This window comes from Ictidomys tridecemlineatus, chromosome 12, assembly GCF_052094955.1.
Source record: "Ictidomys tridecemlineatus isolate mIctTri1 chromosome 12, mIctTri1.hap1, whole genome shotgun sequence".
Taxonomy (NCBI): domain Eukaryota; kingdom Metazoa; phylum Chordata; class Mammalia; order Rodentia; family Sciuridae; genus Ictidomys; species Ictidomys tridecemlineatus.
Window position 1 is genome coordinate 28417022 of NC_135488.1, and position 15445 is coordinate 28432466.

The window sequence follows — 15445 nt, forward strand, 5'->3', positions numbered from 1 at the left end:
ACCCGAGCCCAGCACCGATGCCTTCTGTCCAGAGATGAAGGACACCAAACCCAGCGCTTGGAACACCCATCCTCGGCAACAGGGGACAAGCCCAGGTGCGGACAGTAAGCCCCCAGAGATCGCGACGGGGCCATGCACAGAGCTCCACAGAGACAAAGGCGCAGTCTCTGGGCATCGCCCGCCGCGTGCATGGCCAGAGCCCACGCACTTCAGTAAAGACCCAAACAGGGCTCTTCACGGAATCAACGATCCTGCTCTGAGAGCCACGAGGAAGAAGGGAGAGTTGGGAACACGGAGGGCCTCCAAACACCAGGCAACGAAGCGGGGTGCTCCCTGGGACAGGTGGACAGGTGGTCCAGTCCTCAGGCACAGAAGGAACGCAGACCGCCACCCCCAGGACAGGGACTGCCACAGAGCAGCGAGGAGGCCACGGACCCACCAGGTCAGGGTGAATGGCGACAATGGAGAAAATGATGGAATTTCATTGACGGGTCACTGCTGCATGTCACCTCCTGGGGACAGAACGAGACAGCGAGCCCTTCACTGCCCTGACTCACGTGGATCAGGAAAACAGCCGCAGAACAAAGCTCTGCAAAAGCCAAACGTCACTTTATTTCTGGGGAGCACGGAGCTGGAGGGCCGGCTGGTGTGGCCTGAGGGTGTCCCCAGGACCCCAGGTCCTGGACTCTGGCTTCCTCTCATGCCATGGGATGTCCCTCTGACACACGCTACCCCCATGAAGTCACGCACTCCTAAGCCACCTGATGGACTGCCCAGCCTTGGGCTTTCCTCCTCCAAACCTGAGAACGGAATAGACTTTCTTTTCTGATACTTTGTTACAGCTGCAGGAAATGGGCTAAGCCAGCGCAGGAATGAGCAATCCTCTAACGGCCTCCTCGAGGTGGCCGGGCCTCTTGTCCAGTCCCAGATACGCTGGCAGGCAGCCTCCCTCTGGTAGAGCATGGACCACCCTGGAGGACCAGGGAATGCTCAGAGAGCTGCTCCTGAGAGCAAAGGAAGTTACCAGACAGGGCTGCTCTCCAAACCTGCGATCGGATGGCCCCAAACTTACAGAGGGGACAGGGGTGGCAAAGCGACCCAACCCAGGGGGCAGGGGGCAGAAACAGTAGGAGAAGAGCCCCTCTGTCACATGCACATGTGAGCGCACACACACGCGTGCGCGCACACACACACACACACACACACACACACCCCTCAGGCAGATCCCAGAGGTATGAGAGTTGGTAGCAGAATCTCTAGTGAAACACAGAGGGTCATGCCACACAGAGAAGAAGTGTTTTTAAATGAGACGCAAGAGGAAAATCATTGAGAAGAAATGGATACATTGACGACATTAGAATATGAGGCTTCTGGAAAGATTCTCTTACAAAACGAGACAGTGTAATAAAAAAACCACAGCTTGACCTTTGTCTCTGTCTGTCCACTCCAGCTGCCATGACCGGGGCTGCGGACCCATGCCCAGACCTCAGGCAGTCACAGTCCTGTCTCTTCTCTGTGCTTGACCTGGGGAGACAGTAAGTCCCTCTCGTAAGGACACAGTGCTGTCACGCAGGCCCACTGTCACATCCTCATTCCACTTCAGTCTTTCCTCAGAGGCCTCATCTCCAAACACGGCCATCCTGGAGGTCCCAGCTTCACCATGTGGCCTTGGGGACAGGGGCACTCGGTCCATGACACAGGTAACCATCTCCCAGCCAATATCCAGGCTGAGTAGGAGGCCACGTTGGCAAGGCCTGAAGAGGGGTCCACTCTGGGGCAAGGGAGATACGGGGTCAAGGGAAACCCCAGGTCTCTGGCACAAGCCACCGTGGACGGAGGTGCCCTTCCCCCCACGTGTGCAGTCACACGCTCTTACACACCATGTATATTAAAATACACGTTTACACTCACATGTGCACCACATGTGCACACCTAGATAACACGTGGGTTGCACGCACACCGATATGTGCGTACATGTCACACATGTGCATTCACTCACAGTGCGTGTCCACACACTCATAAGGCATGTTTATACTCGCTCTCCACACACCCCACGTTGACCCACAGTCCACATGTGCATACATGTATGTCCTGCACATGGCCACACACACCTTTCCCCTCCCTAGGGACAGAGGCAGGCCTCCTGTGGGGGTGGGGGACGCTGACTGTTTTGGACGTGGTGACATGTTGAGACACAGAGTATCTGTGGGTCACCCTGGAGAGGTTAGGGACAGGCCACAGAGACGCTGGGGGCCAGAAGCCCACCCAGTACTTTGGAGCTGAGGTCGGGGATGGTTGGCCTCCGGGTATATGACACCGTTCAGGAAAGAGGTGGAGGGACTCTGAGGCCCAGGCAGCTGGCAGGGATTCCTTTGTCCCCCAGCCATGTGACCGCTGGCCAGGAGTCCCTGTGGGCTGGAGCCCCGGGCAGTGGCTCTTGTTCCCTGTGCTTCCCTGGCTCCAGGCTCCAGGTGCACCCCCTAGGACTCAGCCTCGGCCCACTTGGCTCTGTTCTGGGTGACGTTGGGCACAGTTGGTCACAGGCCCTCTGCTCCCTGCCCCACGGACCTCCCGAGGCTGCTGTGAAACACGGGAGGACACGGGCAGTGAAAGGCTGACCCTGTCCTGGGCTCAGCCTCTGTATGAGCGCCTGCTGGGGGCAGGGATCTCCCTGGGCCTGAGAGGGGAGGCCCCGGGTGAGGATGGCACTCCAGGCCTCACAGCCCTAAGGGACTGAGGCAGAGCTGTTGGCACCTGTCTACACCTGGGCCAGCGAGTGCCTTGTAAAATGCAGACCCGCGAGCTGTTGTGGTGATTTTATCCCGGGGCTCTCAGATTTCTGACCTCTTTCTCACACCATTCTGTGGACACCATCCTTTGCTCCTCCCTCGGTGTGCAGACCCCACGGTCACTGGATTCTGTATTCCACCAGAGCTCTCATACAGTCCATCATCCCGCAGACGGTGTGGGTATTAGACTGGGGCTTGGTGGAGGATCCCAGAGCTTCTGAGCAAATGGGTGGTGGGATCCAGGACAATGCAGCAGAACGGGGGGCACTGACGCGTCCCCCTCAGTCTCCAGCTGGCTGGATGCCTGGCAAAGAAGCCGACTCCCACGGGGGCCAGCTGCTCAGGACCCTCCCGTCATCGGGGCCTTACAAAACCACGGTGGCCCAGCTGGCCCCGGGCTGGGCTGGCTGAAGGCTGGACTCACCAGGACGTCCGTGGAAATGAAGCTGGGCGTCCTCACAGCTGGCCTCTTCCACTGAGTCTTCTGTCAACAGAACCTTGACCCTGGGCCTGGGGGTTGGTGGAGGAGGCCACTGGGCCTGGGGGTTGGTGGAGAGGCCACAGGCCCTGGGGACCCGGCCAGAAGGAAGCTGAGCCTGGGCTCACTCTTGTGTTAATGGGCGATTCCACAATTACAGCCACTTCTCCACCTGGTTTGGTTATGGCTGGTGCCACAGAAGCCACAGTCCAGGGGACTTCGACCACGCATCTGGGGGCTGGAGGTTTGGTATCGAGGTGCAGCAGACGGGCGTCTCCGGGGTCCCTCCTGGGCTTGCGGTGCCGTCTTCTCCCTGGGTCCTCACGTGGTCTTTCCCGTGTGTGCTAATCCCGTCTTTTAAGGTCATCGGTCCTGCAGGAGAGGGCCACACCACAGACCTCCTTACCGTTTGTGGCCCTGGCCTCCAAACACAGTCACGTTCTGAGGACAAGGAGAGGGCGCTATGGGGACCAGCTGCCCGGGTCAGAGCTGCTCTCAGAACCAGGGACTCGGGCCTCTCGTCCTCCTCCCCATACCCTGCCCGGCCCCTCCACGTCAATGACTGAAGACACGCTGCGGTGGGGCCGGCCTGCGTGCGCCTCTCCCGGGGCTGGGGCTAAGGGGCAGCTCGGCCATTTCTCTTCCCCTCCGTCCTCTAACCCCAGAGACTGCAGATGCAGCAAGTCTGAAGGTGCTTGGAATATTTGAAAAATGGCCCCCTGGAAGCCAGAGGGGGGGAAAGGCCAGGGAGTGGCGGGTAGAAGGAGCACAAATTTCGATAGGTCACCCTTCATGCGCTCTGAGTTATTGGGCTGCTCCTTCTGTAATTTCCTCCCTGGTGACAGCCTGAGCCTTTCCCCGGGTGAGGCTTTCCCATAAATCTGGGTGGCGCAGACTCTGGTCCCATCACGCCAGGACCTGGGGCACCACCCTTGCTGGCCACCTGGAGTCGCGGAGACCTGTCCTAAGACAGGACCCTTGGGGGAGAAGGCAGGAACTGGCCTGCCCCCCAGTTCTCCCAAAGTGAGCCGAGCGCCTGTCGCCACCTCAGCCTGGAAACCCACACGTCACCCGCCAGCGACCTGGGAACCCACCAGAATGTTCCTTCCCCTTGATCCAGTGGGCCCCTGATGGCTCCAGGCTTCTAGCCACGGCTGGGCTCTTGTGGTGGCCGGCTACGCCCGGGAGGGCTAGCCAAAGCCCAGGAGCCCAGGAGCCCTGTTTCACGAGGATGGAAAATGTTCCCTGCACTCGGCAACCAGCACGGGGTCGGGAACTCTGCTGCAGGAACCAGGGCAGAGACCACTATCCAACAAAAGGCTCGCCTGGCCCCTGACACTCAGGGAGTGACAAGTGAGGTGCAGTGTGACAGGAACTGGGGACAGAGATGTATGCACAGATGCATTTCTTATTTCACAGAGATCTTGTGAGATTAAAAGCTGAAAACCCAACTCGACACCAGACTGCAAAGCTCCCAGTCCCTTCCTGGCTGGTGTCACAATTCTCTGCCAGAGATGAGCCCTGGAACGTCCTCAGCCGTCCCCAGGCTGCACGATACAGGCAGGACCTGCTCCTCTAAAGGGTGCACCCAGCACAGAGGGCACAGAGGGCTCAGAGGACTCAGAGGGCTCAGAGGGCACAGAGGGTGCAGAGGTGGCCCTGTCTGCAGAGCCGCACCGTGCACATCCTGACTGCAGAGAGCACAGCATGTCAAGGGGCAGCCCCTGCTCTGCAGCGTGGGGACCGGGCAAGGACCACAGGGCACTTGGCAGTGCACCAGTGCAAAAGGCTGGACTTTTTCAACATAACTAAATAGTACTGAATGTGGACAGTTGGTTTCGCTCACAAGGCACAATTGCTGTGTCTACGGTGAAGTTCCTGGAAACAAAGGCACACGACAGCCCGCGGCTCTCTCAGCAGCCAGAGAAGTCACATCAGGACTGCCCAGCCCACCCCGCCACGAGCCCAGCACCGGGCACACAGCACGGAACTCCAGGCACAAGGCTCTCCGGCACCACTGCTCCTCTGCAGGGGCAGGAGTGAGACGTCTGTGCATCGAGCAGCAGGGTCTCCCGCACACACCAGGTGTGTGCACAAGTGTATCATGTGGTGTTTACACGTGTGCAGTCACACATACTTACACACCATGTGTATTAAAATACAAGTTTATGCTCATACACACCACGTGTGCATACCTAGATAACACGTGGGTTGCACACACACTGATATGTGCACACATGTCACACATGTACATTCACACACAGCATGTGCCCACACATGCATAAGGCATGTTTATACTCACACTGCACATACACCCCACGTTTATCCACAGACCACATATGCATACATGTATATCCTACCCATGGCCACACGCACTGTACGCACCTGTGCACACACGTGTGTAACACAATGCACACACATCGACACCCACACCATGTGCACACTCACACTGCACGGTATTGTTTTACACACACACATCATGGCAGGATGCACACCATGCTGGGTGAACACTCACCGTGCACGTTGGCACAGTGCACACACCCACCTTACATGCACTTTCACACCTTCCTCACACCTCCGTCATCACACCCAGCATCTCTCACTCCTACCGACACACCAGGCTGTCACACACACATACACTGCCTCACACCCACCCACACTTCACTCCACACACGCCCTCATTGACACTTCCCGAGACTGCCGAGACCCAGAGGGCCCGCACACCTGCCTGCTCACCCACAGCCCTCACACCTGGCACTCTCCTCTCCTCCCATTCCTGCTGCACACACTCACGCCGGCTCTCACACATGCTCACGGCCTCTCACCATCACACGTGCAGAGCTGAGCCGTGTGTGCAGATCAAAGGAGTGATCATGGCTGATGGACGGGGTCAGGTGAACAGGGTCACCCTGAGCAGGGGACACGCACTGTCTAGGCTTCGGTTTGGGGGGACAATGATGCCAGAGGCCAATTGGGTAGAGGCCTTTTGGTTCAGGAGCCCAGAGTGTCGATCCCTGTGCCCTCGTTCCTAGGGCTGGTCAGGGGACAGACCCGGGACCAGAGCGGGCCGGCTGCCCTTCTGATAGCAGGGCATCTGCTCTTCTCGTGGACGAAGCTTAGGGCTCTTGGTAAGACCTAAGTCCTCCGGAGCAGCCAGGTCACATCGTCACAGGGTCCTGCCCTCCACTGAGGCCCCCAGGATGGCTTTGCCTGCAGAGGACCTATGAGCGGCTCCCGTGGGTGCCAGCCCTGCTCCAGTCCTTGACCCAGGGCCAAGTCCCCCCACCCCTCCAGGGTGTTCCAGCATGTGCAGGAAATCAGTGCACAGGAGACGAGTGCAAACCACCTCTGGGGTGACTCCCGACAGCAGAGAGCTGTGGGATGGAGCTCAGGGAGGCTGCCTCTGAGGGACAATGGACACTGACCAATCCAACAAGGGAGGAGCCATGGAGCCTTCCGGGGATGGTGCACAGGGAGGAGGGTAGAGCAAGGTCAAAGGCCCAGGGGCAGACCTCAGGAGATACCGCGCTGGAAGGGGGCAGGTGAAGCCTCTGGCCGGCTGGGGGCAACTCGGGTGATCACCAGGGGATTGGTAACTACTAGAGGCTCTAGTCACGGTCACCAGCACAGCCCAACACTGGAGCGGACGGCTCTGGAGGGGAAGGTGTGGGGTCTGCTCAGCAAGGGGTCCCTGCAGGGGTTGGGAGGGGTCCACGGAGCCTTCAGTGGGTTCCTGGCTTGGGACACACAGGAAATGGGGGGTAGACGCACACGTTGAAATATTCTCACTACACAGGACACTCCTGGCTGGGCTTGAGTCCCTGCGGCCAACCGCTGATGTCTGAGTGCCACTTCTCTGTTTTCCTGTGACTTCCCGTAACCCTCTTCCAGAGGCACCCTGCCCAGGACCGTGGCCCCTCAGCCGTGAGTCTCGACGCTGAGGTGGCCAGACGCCCAACGGCCCGCGCTGTCGACTTCTTGCCCAATCCTGGGCCAGCAGCATGGAAACAATTCCCCCAACAAAGAACAAATATTCAAAACCAGAGCGAAGGAGGAAAGGCAGGCTTTATTAAAACGCCTCTATCATCCAAACAGGCGCCTGCAGGACCTCTTTAGTAACTCATCCTCCTAGATGGAAATTATCACCCAAGGAAGAAGGCTAATAAAACTGGCGTCCCCATCAGTCAGCTTAATTCACAACGTAGCGCTTTCCCCGGCCCATCACGGGCCGCGACTGACAGCCAGCTGAGCATCGCCGTTCCCCTGGAGAAGTGCCTCCAAGGGCGGGCAGCTCGGTGCAGCACTGGACGCTGTCTCTTTCAAGGCGGGAAGTACCTTGAGGAGCAGCCGGCGGGGAAGGCACCCTCCCGCCCTTCCTTCCAGACAGACTCGGGCTGCACATGGCTTCTCAAGGTCTCCCCAGGTGAGTGCTCCTCGCACACCTGCAGAGGGGGAGATGGGCTTTATAACGAGGCCCCTCTGCACACAGCCGGCAGCCCCTTCTTCCCAGTGGAGCCCTCCACCAGCCTGGGCTCCCTGAGCACCCTGCTGCCCCCCACCCACATCCTGCGGGGATGCAGCTCTGGGCACTGATGACCCGGGGCTCAGTTACCCAAGAAGGGCCAAGGTTGGGGGCCAGGCATGATGCCCGGGATGCACAGGCCAGATGAAAGACACAGTCCCAGGCTCGAGCTAGAAACAGCAACGTCGACGCCCAGAGAAGCGTCTTCAGGACCAGACTCAGACCCAGGCCTGGCCTGGGGTGACGTGAGAGTCGGGTGGAACCTGAGGTCTCTGACGAATGGGACCCGAGGCCAGAGCGCGGGTCCCCGGGGGGGATAAGAAGGGAGTGTCGTCAACAGCTGCAGAGGGACCCTAAGTAGCCCCAGTCCCACCACAGTGGCACACTGGGCACCGACCTCCTGCTGCGGGGATGGATGGCTCCCAGGACTCCTGTTCAAACCACTCACTCCCCTCCCCATGTGTCAGTTCCTCCACCACCAGCCGAGGGGGAGGCGGCCCCAGTGTGCCCCCCTCCTGGGTCAGCCTTCAATGAAAGTGCTTTCTTTGTGCAGAACCGAGTGCTGCAGGCGTCCTGCAGGCGTCTGGTGCCTTGGGCAGCAGGCAAGCCCTGCTCCATATCAAAGGTACCCCAGGCTGCGGGCTTCACCAGCAGAATGGGTCCTCGCCAGGCTCTGGAGCCCTGTGGTCCCTGGTCAAGGTGTAGGCAGGTTGGGCCCTGTGAGCCCACGAGAAAGCGCCTGTCCCCGAGCCCCCCAGCTCTGCGTGTTGCTGGCCCTGCTACCTGTAGGGTCGCCACCCGGCCATGGCTGTCTTTACATGGTGTCCTCCCCGGGTGTGTGAGGGTCCTTCTCCCTCTGTGCCCTTTCCGTGTCAGAGAAGAATTGTGGACAGGAGAGAAGAGGACCCCAGGTGCCCACACAGAGGGGCTGCGCCCCACCCAGGGCAGCAGAGCCCTTCAGGGAGGGGGAGCGAGAGGCTCAGGGGGTTGGTGGATGGAGACTTCTAGAAAGCACACGGCAGGGTGGGCGGGCAGGCTGCAGGCAAGGCAGAGCCACGGTCAAGGTCAGGGTGACCAGGACTCAGGGAAGGAGTGTGACTGGCGGCTGGTGGAGGATGGAGGCCTTGACCAAGACTCCGGGTCCTCCTGGGCTGAGGCCGCCCTAGACGGGCCCAACCTGACATTACCAAGACCCTGTTTCCTTCTCCGAACAGCTGCAGGTCCAGGGAGCCAGGACTTCCGCCTCACGGGGGCTGCAAGCCACCCCACCCAAGAGAGAGCTCCTTTACCTTTAAAATACCCATGGGGAGGACCTCTGCAGGTCAGGGCTGGACTCAGTCAGGGGCTGCTGTCCAGGGAAGCCATGCCCTTGTCCTGGGCCAGGGGGACTCAGAGGAGCGTGGCCCTGGCCTGGTTTCAGGGCGAAGCCGGAGCACACCTCTGCAGGGCTGTCCTCCCTGCAAGGAGCGGCTTCCACCAGTGACGGCTGGGCCTGGAGGGATGACCTCATGGCCTGGCTGCTGGGCTCTGCTCCTGTCTGCCGGCCCGGCCCCCCACGCCTCTGCCAAGCATGAGCTCCAAGGAAACCAAGGGACAGGGACGAAAGCCCTGGCTCCACGTCTTCCTGACCCTCCAGCTCGACGCCCTGAAGAGGCCTCCGCTGACCAAGCGCAGTTTACCTCAACTGAACTGGGCTGTGCAAGGCAGGGTGCCCCGGGCCGTGAGGGGCCCTGCTTCTCCATGTCACCTGCCTCCCACAACCCGTTCAGAGCTGGAGGCCAGGTTCCCTTCCTTGATGGACAGTTTCCCAGTGACCTAACCCGGAAGAGGCCAAGCTCTGAAACGGGAGGAGTGACACATCTCTTCCCATTCTGCCTTCCGAGTCTGGGGAGGGAGAGTTCTATCTCAAAAGGGCTTTTTTCCCAGCTCCTGAGGGGTGAGTTGGAAACCTCAGGAAGTGACATTTTGTGGCTCCTCTAAAATGGAACAAAACCAGTGTGTGAGAGTGCAGGAGAAACGGAGAGGACGAGGGCACTTTATCAATTCCTTTTTAAAGACCTTCTGCAAGCAGCCAAAGGTTCTTCCAAATTGTGAGACAGAATGACCCTGAATCTTTGGAGGATAAAATTTTGGGCTCATTTGAGAAAAAATCCTCCACATGTTTGCACTGCCTGATTTCTATGGGAACCTGCGAGGAGCCCCACGATGCCCGGGAGGGCTATTTTTATATGAAGCCCGCCCTTCACGAAGGAAATGGACAGGGCAGGCGGGAGGCCGGGACGACCCTGGGATGAGGCTGAAAGATGGCGCATCTGCCCTCCAACAAGAGGCCAGCGTCACGGATCCCGCATGGGCAGGCAGACGGGGCGTCCCTTCTGTTTGCAAGAAGACTCTGAGCTGTGGTCACTGTGTGCCAATGCCCCTCAGCGAGGACCGCAGTCCCTAAGCTGCACCTCCAAACTGGGATCTGCAGGTGGACAGGGACCCTGACTGCGGACAGGGACAGGTGAGGGCAGGAGGTTAGTTGTGGGCTCAGAGCCCTCAGGGAGGGTGCCCAGCTGACTGGGAACAGAGGGTCCCGTTTTAGGAACTGGTGCAACCCCCCCCCACACAGCAGCCTGCCATGGGCCTGCCCTGGTCACCTGACCTGGAGATGTCAACGCAGGCCCTTCCCTCTGAGAAAGGAAGAGAAGGAACTTGTGCAGACAGACAAAGGACACCAGCGACGGCCAGTGTGTGTGGCCAGCTGCAACTGGCTCCCTGGTTCCTCCTACCCCCGCCGGGAACATGCCCTCCCGCAGCAGCCCAGCAGCCGCCGGAGTAAATACCGTGGGTCTCTTCCAGGTCACATTTCCTCCAAAATAGACCTATTTTAAAAATAATAAGTGAATCAAACAGTAACAGGAAGCTGATGAGGCTAAATGTGAGCACCTGTTTTTTTCTCTCCTACACAAGAAACGAAAATAAACTCACTGTAATGAGAATCAAGTGCAGAAAATGGTGCCTCATTAATGGAGTGCCTGGCTGATTAGCCGCGCTCCCTAGATGTCTCTGTGTCTTCTCTACTGATTGACAGCGGAGGGAGAAGAAGGAAGGGGTTCCAGTCAGGGGCGACCGGCCAGGTGCTGGGCTCCATGGAGCACTGCCCCTGCTCAGCTCCCAGCACCCGGGACCCGTGGCCTCCAGCCCCGACTCTGCCCACCTGCTGCGGCCAGCAAGGGAAGGTGGCCGGGTGGGGCCGCAGTGTCTCAGTGACCGCTGCATGGCTGGGACCACAGAAGACTCCCCACGTCCTAATCCAGCACACACCCCTCCCAGGTGTCCCACTACGTGCTGGACACGGTCTTCCCGTGGCACCGTGAGCTCCACACAGGCGGGGGCTCAGAGCCTGGCCCCAGCCCCTTCCTCCCACGAATTCAGCAGCTGCTACGGCGGCTGCTATAGCAAGCACTTGGCCAGTTTTGGCTGGACATAGGGAACTTGTGTCAGATTCCCAGTGGGTTCGTGTCTATGGCTGCTGTAACCAAGTGCCCCAAAACAGTGGCACAAAGCAGCCCAAAGCTCTGGAGGTCAGAAGTCAGAGGTGGGTCCTGGTGGGCTACATTAGGGTGGGGCAGGCAGCCTCTCCTGGGGGCTCCGGGGCAGGACACAGCCCCCAGCCCTTGCAACGTCCAGTGGTGCCCACACCCTGGGCTCAGGGCCCTTCCTCCATCCAAAGGCAGCACACCCGCCCGTCTCTCCTGCCGCCCTCTTTCTGAGACTTTCCCCGGTTCCCTATTTCACTGTGAGCACCCTGAGGTTCCGCTGGACCACCCAGAGAATCCTGGATCATCTCCAGTTGCCGCATGAGGCAAGGTAGTCCTAGAATTAGGACTTGGGCGTCTTTGGAGGATCATTATCTACTGAGCAAATTTCTATCATCAGACCCAACTGGAGATTTTTGAGAGAAAGAAGAAGAGGACAATGTTGGCTTGGTGGCGTGGGCACCCTGTGCTGTCCCCATGAAGCAGGTATTTGATCAATAAATGTTTGTGACGGAGCCTTCCTCACCAACAGGACCTGCACAAAGTGACAGCACTGTGTCATCCCAGTGACCCCCCGTGGTAGCCGCCACCAGAGCTGCCATCGCCGGCCAGCATTCAGGGACACTGTCAAACCCGCAAGGTGCTCTGCAACCGTGAGCTTCGGGGTCCGTGTTCCCTTTTGCAGAAGAGAAAATGGAAGGTCAAAGACCTGAGGCACACAGTCGAGCTCTACCCTCAATTGCCACGGTGTGTCACATGATCTACAGGGAAAGCCACTCCCGCTCGGCCAGAAGCTCCCGGGGCTCCGAGAGGAGGTCAGCCACCTCGTGCTGCCTGACCCGGACTCAAAGTCTGCAGGTAAGAGCAGCAGCTCTGGTGCATTGGCGGCCCATAGAAGGGTATCGTGCAAAGAAGGGCCAAAGGAGTTTCCCATGGGGACAGAGGGTGCGGACTCAAGAATTCCCACCCTCTGTTCCCTGTGCTGCCTCTAAGTCACTCCTTGACACGGCCCGCAGCTGCCGCACGCTTTGTCTCACGTCCACTGATGAGACCCCATCTACTGGAAAGTGCTGTAGAAAGTCCCTCCAGGCCTGGGGCCCTGACTTGCCAGTGGAGGTCAGTGACTGCAGGTACAGGTGGAGGTCAGAGTGCAACCTGGGGCGTCCTCTCCTGCATTGTTCCATCGGGGGCTGATCATCCCCGGGGCGGGGGGGGGGGAAGGAGAGGGCTGAGCAGGAGCTGCACCGCGCCTTTGGGTCCTGTTCTTCTGAGCCTGATGAGAACAACGGCTGGGCTTCCTGGGAGACGGAGAGAAGCCTTCTCCTCCTGCTTTCCCAGGGGCCCAGATTTTCTGATGGCACCTGCAGGAGGGAGAGCAGGGAGGGAACCCCAGATGAGGAAGCCGGCCTGGCTTGCCCACCCCGACCCGAGGTGGCACTGCCCGGGGCTGGGGGTTTCAGGCACCCACACGGAAGCCGCTATCTCACTGCAGAGGGAGCAACGCACTTCCAAGACAACGGCAGCCTGTGCTGACGCGGGCGTCTAGGGCATCGCAGTGGACGGTGACCCACAAGACAGCCCGCCCTCGGGAAGTGGCCCCCGCGGGGCAGGTCCCCAGGGTACATGAAAGGAGCAGGGGACATTGCAGGTCGATTCCCCAGGGTAATGGCTGAGGTCATTTCAAAGTCACCACCAAACCAGGCAGTTGACAACCCCCTGATTCATCGATTTGCTCATTTGCAGATGTGACCTGCTGGGGCCAGGCTTGATGCCAAGTGACCAGAGACCAGCGCGTCAGGCCTGTCCAGCATATCTTAAAACACAGAACCCAGGTTCAGCATCATTTCCTGAGAGGATGAGCTCCAGCTGCAGGTATGCTCCAGGGGACGGGTCGAGAGTTGGTGAGGTAGGATTTCGCACGGGGGCATGTGGCTGGGCTTGGCTGAGGCACCCTTCTCCCAAGGATGGGCATTCGCAGCCAGCAGGCTACGCAGTTCAGTTGCCTGCTGATCCTCCCAGCGATGGGGCCTTTCGGTAAAAATCCGAGATTGTTAAATGAGATTAAACTGATGGGATTTTTAGAAGGCCAAGGTGTGGCCACTGTTTCACTGGCCACTGATTCAGCCTCCGCTTGCTGCAAGTATGCCCATCAGTCCCCTTGGCATGGAGAACGGATGTCACACTGTGCTGAGCATGCATGGTGCAGGTACCTGGTACCCGTGCTGCTATCCTCCCTCCCACGTCCCCTGAAGTCAGGGCAGCACTGCCCCATGGCAGACTGTCTCCATAGGGCACTCAGCAGGGGCTCCTTGGCACAAATATTTCACCAATTTCCACGAAGTCATGGGTTTGGCTCTAAGTAGGTGGGACACGCTGATCTGTAACTGCAACCTCTACCAAGAGGGGCAGCATGCCCTGCTTGGGGATCCACCTCTCCCTGCCATGGCGGACACCCTCAGCAATCCGGCCGCTTCTGGCCAGCCCACAGCACTGACAGATCAAGTGTTTCTTTACCAGGCAGCAGCTGATTCATGGACTTCAAGACGGGAATTGGCTGACCACCTCTTCAGGTCAGTGCAGTTGGTCTGGTCAGCTTCACTGTGCCCCATGGGAAAGGCGGCCTGGCTGGCCTGTCCATGCAGCCTCGCTGGGTCCCACTGCAGCAGAGCCTCACACCCCATCTTCATTAGGCTGCCCAGCAGCCTGCTCTCAAGACGCAGGCAGGAAACCCCGTCCTGTACTCATGGTGGCCTAGGGGTTGGACATGCACCATGCCCTGGTCCCCTCTGGCACCGGAGGCTGGCTCTCTGCAGCCTCAACCTCAGAGGGAGTCGACCCAGAGCCCCTGGAGTCAGGGGCTTGGAGAAGTGGCTCCTACACATTCATTCAGCCCAGACACCTCCAGTGAGCAGGCCTAGGGTCATGGGGCTGGACTCCAGGACACTCGGCATCCAGTTCAGACTTGGAACTGTGCCTCCTCTCCAACGCTGCTCCCTCCTCGTCCGCACGCCCGTCGCTGCTCTTTGGAACACCTTTCCTTTGCCATATGTTACATGTATATCATTTACACATATCAGGGATTATCGACACTCAGACGGCGAAGACGGCCCTCCCCGGACCGGAAGAAGAAGCACGTGGTGGAGAGGAGACAAGGGCTCCGACAAAAGTCCACCTGAAGCCGAGAGTGACCCAGCACCAGGAGTGAGGGCCAGGGACTGACCGCCCAGTGCGCTTTCTGGATCTCTTCACCCCCCACGTCTTGAGGTTTGCCTCCAGGTATTTTATTCAGAATGAGCTTCAGGGGCCGCTTTCCAGTTCACACATTCTTTCACTTCCACTTGGGGTTTAAAAAATGATTTTCCAATGATTCTATTTTTTATTCCTAGGATCCTTAATTTGGCTTCTTAAAATAATGGATCTATTTTTAGTTCATATCTAATTGATGATTTTTTTTTTACTTCAAATAGAGAAGAGATACAGAAAATGAAATGAGCTTCCAACGTACACACGGAAAACAATAAGAACATAGCAAAGGAGCGACATTTGAAGACAGGTGGCCAGAAATCCTCGAGGTTGGACAAAGAATCAGGAGCTCTGAGTTAATGAGCAGACCAAGTGCTAGGCAGAAAGTGTGTCGGTCACGATGACAGTTACAGTGCAGAAAGGAGGAAGAAAAGGCATTCCAAAAGAAGAGCAATGAGACTGCAACACAGCGTCCTCAGCTGCGATGTGTGTGTGAGGACAAGGAGTGAGCAGCCTCGACGTGCCAGGAGGACTGTGGATATGGTCCTCGGAGTTCCCTGAAACTGCTGTTCAGGGGCAAGGGCAGAGGAGGTCCTCAGAGTTCAGAGAGGGGAACAAGCTTCCCCCTTGGAGATCATTAAGGAGAAAGCTGCTAGGGGACATAGTCCAGCCAGAAGATAAGTGACCACAGGGGACAGAGCAGCCCGCTACAGACAATCCCAGGCAGAGGAATGGAGAAAAGGGTTTTGGCCAATCTATTGAACCCCTGGCGAGAATTATTTATTTAAGAAAATTGAATCAAAATATGGGGTGAGAGCAGCGAGAGAAGGAGGTAAAGATGAAATAACTTGAGACTGAATTAGGAAAATAAAACATTGTCATATCAACA

At 58.3% G+C, this 15445-nt stretch overlaps 2 long non-coding RNA genes across 4 annotated transcripts in view; one reads left to right on the top strand and one right to left on the bottom strand.

The window, feature by feature from the left end:
• Nucleotides 1-3207: 3207 nt before the first annotated feature.
• The window catches only part of LOC144369147 (uncharacterized), a 41008-nt gene continuing 28770 nt past the window's right edge, over nucleotides 3208-15445 (bottom strand). Inside the window, exon 6 of one of the 3 annotated variants that reach the window (XR_013428618.1) lies at nucleotides 3208-3639. This is a non-coding gene — a long non-coding RNA (uncharacterized LOC144369147). Of the gene's footprint in view, nucleotides 3640-7608; nucleotides 7710-12305; nucleotides 12675-15445 lie in introns of those variants that run through there. The other 2 variants (XR_013428617.1, XR_013428616.1) reach the window with 2 other exon arrangements.
• LOC144369571 (uncharacterized) lies at nucleotides 13134-14831 on the top strand. Its single transcript, XR_013429356.1, has 4 exons — nucleotides 13134-13185; nucleotides 13831-13883; nucleotides 14391-14589; nucleotides 14781-14831. It is a non-coding gene; the product is annotated as an uncharacterized LOC144369571 (long non-coding RNA).